Source organism: Eucalyptus grandis, chromosome 7 (assembly GCF_016545825.1).
Source record: "Eucalyptus grandis isolate ANBG69807.140 chromosome 7, ASM1654582v1, whole genome shotgun sequence".
In the NCBI taxonomy this organism is placed as follows: Eukaryota; Viridiplantae; Streptophyta; class Magnoliopsida; order Myrtales; family Myrtaceae; genus Eucalyptus; species Eucalyptus grandis.
Window position 1 is genome coordinate 15,221,983 of NC_052618.1, and position 6,953 is coordinate 15,228,935.

The window sequence follows — 6,953 nt, forward strand, 5'->3', positions numbered from 1 at the left end:
ACTAGCTTGAGTAGAACCTGAACCTGTTTGTGTAGAACCGAACCACTATAGTTTGTATTGTATATATATGCATCGGTTTGCATTGTATAAGTGTGGTTGTTTTTCAAGTTCAAAGTTTTTAGTCCTACTTTCTTATCTCATTATTTTATTGTTTGGGGATTTTATATCTGCTTATGCATGCGTATTAAAATGAAAGGGTCGGCAATGCGTCATGGGATGTCGCTAATCGACCAGTGAGGGATGGGCGCGCGCTCGAGGATTGGGGCGTGACATCCCGTTTAATGATATCAGAGCAATTTTAGGAATTGGAGTAATAAGGTGCGATGGTCTATGGGATAGTGGTAGGAATGACCTTTAAATTCATGCTGGTGTATATCTGTGGTAGCTGATTGGTAAAATTGCTTGTTGTTTGGATCACTCTGTTTCTAATTCGGTGTGGAATTGGAAGTAGGTTTTAGTAGATAAAGCTGAGCCATGAGTGATCAGGAGCCAAGGACTCTTACCAAGAGGACCGTTAGGGCTGTGACTCGGGGTAGAACGCCGACCAGGGTCGGTACCTGAGGAAGCCGAGGTTGAGCGCCAGCTCAGGCTAGCGCGAGTGGAGTGGCACCACCTCCAGTTGGTGCCAAGGTAGCAACCCCTGGTGATCCCAGAATCGAGGGGATCATGCAGGCGCTAGAAGCCATGAGAGATGTGATGGCACAGCAAGCATAGAATCAAGCTATTGTTGCTGCTGTTGTTGGAGAAATCTTTCCAGAATATTTTGAAGCTGACAAAACATTTCTATCAGTCTAGTCTGGATATTTGAAGACCGACAATTTAAAGTCTGAAGACTTTGTATTCTCGAGACTCAAGACTCAAGACTCAAGACTCAAGACTCGAGACTTAAGACTCAAGTTTATTCTCACTGACAGTCTTTCTAGTCCAGTGACGAAGGAAATCCAAAGCCGAAGTATATGGTTGAGGATTCGATCCTATCCTCTGGAATAGATTCTTTGGTTGGATAGATATTTCGGATTCTTTGATTCTTATCTAAGATCAATTGAAGATCCGATGGTCGACGAAATATTCTTGGAATGTTCTATTCTTGGAAACCAAGATCCTGATTGTATGGGCGAACAGGATTGATGGGCTATCATCAGATTCCTTAATTAGCTTGGATGATCTTCTTGATTGATTCCGTCCAATGGGTAGATTGGAGGAATTCCTTTGGTAAGTGCCAACGGCTATGATGGCATAAAGGAATATAAAAGGAAGACGTTCTAGTTGTTTTAAGGGTGTGATCGATAGAAAAATTCCAGAGTCTGAAGAACCTTGATTGTTAATCGATACTGTTTGAGCGAAATTGTATACACAGAGAGTGTTTATACTTGGTGACACCTTGAGCGAGTGTGGTAGATCATCTACACCGAGAAATCAAGGAAGATCAACACCGTAACATCTCTTTGTTCATAGTGGAATCCAGCCAATCGCGTCGGTGCGAGAAGAGTGAACGTACGCTTGAATCAAGCCGAACCACTATAAACTGCGTGTTCAATTCTCTCTTTCCCTTACTCAGTCTCACGATTGATTTTTAATTATCCAACTGTCTAAGTATTGTGCAATCTTCAAGAAAATTTTTATATACCTATTCACCCCCCCTCTAGGTACTCGTACTAGTTATATCAGCTGCCGTTGTTGCTGCACCCACCGCCACACCTGTGGCCGCGCCTGTTGAAGTTCCACTAGGAGTTGTGGTCGCTAGGAGACCGATCTATAAGTTGGTGGAGCAATTTTTGAAGCTAAGCCCACCAAGATTCTCGGGTATTGGAGACCCCGAGGTCGCGTCTCTTTGGATCCAGGATTTGGAGAAAGCGTTTGTACTTCTAATGTGCAACTAAAGGAGAATGTGGTATTGGTTGTATATCAACTTCAAGGCAATGCAAATATTTGGTGGAGAGCCGCCAATGATACAATATTTTTGGAAGGTGTGATCCCAGTGTGGAATGCCTTCCTCAGAGCTTTTAATGATCAATATTTTTCGGGTACTGCTTGAGAGCAAAAGATGGAGGAGTTCCAGCTTCTTCGTCAAGGAAGTATGACTGTTGACTAGTATGGGGTCAAGTTTGCTGAACTTTCTCAGTATGCGCCAAGATTAGTTGAGGACCTTGAAGAGAAAGCCTAATGATTCAGGAATGGTCTTCGTTCTGAACTAAAGCAACCTCTGCCGCCATTAGATTTGACAGAATATCGAGAAGTCTATCGTCAAGCCCAGATGATATAGAGAGGTTTAAATGAGAAGCTGCCTCGTCTGGATCGAGGTTTGCTTGCACCAAGAAGGAATTCGCCAAGGAAAGAAGCCCATGCCTGGAGGTAGATTCCAAGTCCCACCTAACGGGAAGGTGGAGTTGGCAAGTCTGGACCAAGTCGGATTGAGATGTGTCGCCTTTGTGGAAGACGACATGGTGTGAACAAATGCCCTCGAAGGATGGGCACCTGTTTTGAATGTGGCCAGCAAGGTCACAGGACCAGAGATTGTCCTAACGGACCAAGAGGACAACCGCAATTACCGCCGCCACCGTAGATGGGACAGATCAAAGGGTATGTGCCTTAGAACGCGCCACAAGGAGGGCGGCTGAAACCACTAGTTCAGGGCACGATGTATGCCATCACACAAGGTTAGGCGAAGCTACGCCTCACATGATCACAGATATGGTTTCGTTGAACGACCATCCTGCTTATGCTTTTTTGACCCAAGAGTGACCCATTCCTTTATTGCCGAGTAGTATGTTAAGTTCATAGGAGTAAGTCCTATATTGTTGGAGTCGGCAGTTTGCATATCTACACCATTGAAGGATAAAGTGATAGCTGCTTTGGGTTGTTCTGGTTGCAAGTTAGCGATTGGTGAGCGATTGGGAAAAATAGACTTATTAGTCCTAGCCATGTATGACTTTGATTTAATTATTGGCATGGATTGGCTCACCAAGCAACGAGCTAAGATGGACTGCTATTAGAAGGTGATTCAATTTGACCCATTAGAGGGTGAGAGCTTTGATTTTGTTGAGAGTCGAGGAGGACCCTCGATTATCCTGATCTCGTCGCCAAAGGCAACTCGTTTGTTACACGAGGGTTGCCAAGGTTACCTGGCAACTGTCGTGGATATGACGGTTGAGGAGCTAAAGATGGAGGACATTGTTGTGGTGCAAGAATTTCCATATGTTTTTCCAAAGGAATTGCCAAGACTACTGCTAGGAAGAGAAATTGAGTTCGTAATCGAGCTAGCACCCAGGATAGAGCCAATCTTTAAGGCTTCTTATCAGATGGCATTATTTGAGTTGAAGGAACTGAAGGTGTAGATGCAGGAATTACTGGATAAGTGATTCATTCATCCCAATGCATCACCTTGGGAAGCACAAGTTCTTTTCATAAAGAAGAAAGATGGTTCGTTGCACCTGTGCATCGATTATTGGCAACTCAATTAGGTAACGATCAAGAACAAGTATCCACTCCCGATGATTGATGATTTGTTTGATTAGTTGCAAGGAGCGTCAATATTCTCGAAGATTGACTTGAGGACAAGATATCATCAGTTGAGAATCAAGAAGGAAGACATTCCTAAGTTAGCATTTCGTACTCGGTATGGTCATTACGAGTTCACAGTGATGCCATTTGGTTGCCAAATGCTCCAGCTACCTTCATGGATTTGATGAACCGAGTATTCAAAGAATATATAGATTAGTTTGTGATCGTGTTTATCGATGATATTCTGGTGTATTCGAGAAATGATGAAGAGCATGAGAGTAATTTGAGACTAGTGCTGTAGACACTAAGAGTTCATCATCTGTACGCTAAGTTTAGCCAGTGCAAGTTTTGGCTGACTCGTGTTGCTTTCCTAGGTCATGTGATTTCAGGCGAAGGAATCTCCGTGGACCCGAGCAAGATAGAAGTCGTGATCAATTGGCCAAGACTGACTACAATGACAGAAATCAGAAGCTTTCTAGGTTTGGCAGGTAATTACAGATGGTTTGTGGAAGGGTTCTCATCATTAGTGTCGCCTTTGATAAGACTCTTGAAGAAAGAAGAGAAATTTGTGTGGACAGACAAGTGTGAGCGTAGTTTCAAGAGCTGAAGCAAAAGCTGACTACCGCACCTATGTTGACCATTCCATCTGGTCCTAGAGGATTCAAGATCTGTGGTAATGCGTCGTTCAAAGGGTTGGGTTGCGTGTTGATGCAACATGGCAGGGTTATTGCATACGCCTCCCGTAAGTTGAGGCCTCATGAACAGAACTATTTGACGCATGATGTAGAGCTTGCGGCAATTATTTTCGCCCTGAAGATTTGGAGACACTATTTGTGCGAAGAAAGATTCCAAATCTTTACGGACCATCAGAGTCTTAAGTACCTGTTCTCTCAGAAGGAGTTGAATATGAGACAGCACCGATAAATGGAATTATTGAAGGACTACGACTGTGATATTCTATATCACCCGGGAAAGACGAACAAGGTTGCCGATGCTTTGAGTCGAAAGTCTTCAGTTGCTCACATATTAAAGCGAACTTTTAGATCTTTGATGAAGGAACACTGAGGTTTCGAGGACGTTTGGTTGTACCTGACGATGTGGAGCTTAGAGAGGATATTCTATCAAAAGCACATCATAGCAATTATAGCATTCATCCTGGTAGTACCAAGATGTATCAAAATCTGTGTCAACACTATTGGTGGTCAAGTATGAAGGCGGAATCGGCAAGCATGTCGCCAAGTATCTTACGTGTCAGCAGGTTAAAGCTCAGCATTGCAAGCCGGGAGGACTTCTGCATCCTCTCAAGATCCCTGAGTGGAAATGGGAGCATATCACGATGGATTTTGTGAATGGACTACCGAGGAGTTAGAGAAGAAATGATTCGATTTGGGTGGTAGTCGACAGATTGACAAAGTCGGCTCACTTCATTGCAGTTCGAAAGGACCTGAGTTTGGATAGACATGCAGATATGTACATGCGTTAGGTAGTTCGATTGCATGGAGTGCCTGGCTACGATAACTTCATATCGAGACCCAAGATTTACCATTGCTTTTTGGAAGAGCTTGCAAAGTGCCTTAGGTACCAAGCTGCAATACAATATGGCATATCATCCTTAGAAGGATGGCTAGTCTGAAAGGACAATTCGGAGCCTCGAGGACATGCTGAGAGCTTATGTGCTAGACTTCAAAGGAAGTTAGGAAGAACAGTTACACCTGGTGGAATTTGCCTACAACAATAGTTATCAACAGAGCATCCAAATGGCTCCTTTTAAAGCGTTGTATGGCAGAGTGTGTAGGACACCGGTGTGTTGGGATGAAGTTGGGGAAAGGAAGATCACAGGTCCAGAGTTGGTTCAGCAATCAGTGGATGTCGTGGCAGTGATCAGAGGCATATTGAAGACCGCACATAGTAGACAGAAAAGTTACGCAAATAAGCGCCAGAGACTATTGGATTCCAAGTTGGTGATCACGTTTTTCTGAAGGTGTCACCAATGAGGGGAACTTCACACTTTGGAAAGAAAGGGAAGCTGAGTTCAAGGTACGTAGGTCCATTTGAAATTCTAGAGAGAATTGGGACCCTAGCGTATCGTCTTGTGTTGCCGCCAAGATTGGCGCAAGTGCACGACATCTTTCATGTGTCGATGTTGAGGAAGTATGAGCCTGACCCGACCCATGTGCTTTATTTTAAAGAATTGGACATGGATGACTGAGTGTCATACGTTGAAAGCTCGGTTCATATCGTGGATCGAAAAAAAGCAAGTTCTATGTACAAAGACCACCCCGTTGGTCAAAGTGGTTTGTCAACACCACGGTACTGAAGGAGCAACATGGGAGACTGAAGAGTTAATGAGATGTTTATAGCCCCACCTTTTTGCTTAAGTATTGTAATGGTTTAAATTTTGAGAACGAAATTTTTATAAGAGGGGAAGAGTTGTGACATCTGAATTTTTCAGTCTGCTTTCAATTTCAATTTATCGAGCATTTCATCGACGCGCCTATAGGCTATTCTTAGAGCTGATCACTCTCGAGATAACTAGACTATTTGGGGAAGCCATTAAGGAATTTTAATGTAATATACTTGAAAATTCGACCAGGAATCGGCTACTCAACCGTGCTTATTTTTAGAGGCCATTACGACACAGTTAAAAATTGATCGGGGATCAGAGATAGGTTGGTTCGACTGAGATGTGTGGCTAATCGTGGGTGACACCACTAAATTGGAAAATTCTTGTCGGCCGATACTACATTGATTTTTCTATCGTTTTGGTACCATGTTTCAATATTTGAATTCTCGAGATTTTCATGATAATCGAGAGTCGCCAATGTGTCGAGTGGGTTCATTGTGGCTTAAAAAAAATCGACCATGGGTCATTTACACTAAAAATTTCTGAAAACTACCTGGTAGCCTAGGTCATGCTAAAATCGCACTGAATCAAAATTAACCGCGAATTTGAGTCCGATTTCAAAAATTGAAACTTCTGTCATATCATAATTAATTCTAGGAGAGTCAACTCAGTCTCAGAAGATTTTTCTGCAAATCGAGACTTTTTTGGAAAATGTTGTCCTAGGGCCATTTTTGTCCAGAAAATGTCATGAATTGTTTTTTTATTGCAAAATTGGAAAGCAAATGGGATCAATTAGTAATGAAAAATACCAATTTGATCGGTGAGGTGTCGATTGATTTTATAGACTAAATTAGATTGATTCAAGAACCGATTGATGTCCAATTAGGGGAAAATTTGTGAAATTCATGTGCCCCCTCTAGCCTACAACAAGTGACCATTTCAATTTGTTTCTAGAAGGAATTGGTTGCTGATTTGTAGCCAAGGATGCAGCTGTGGATGGGAATGGTCAAGGGGACAAGTTGGGAGAAACTAAGGCTTGGTGGTCCCCCTTTGTTCCCTCATCTTTCCCTCTCTCCCTCACTGCCATGCACACCTCCATCTCCCTCTC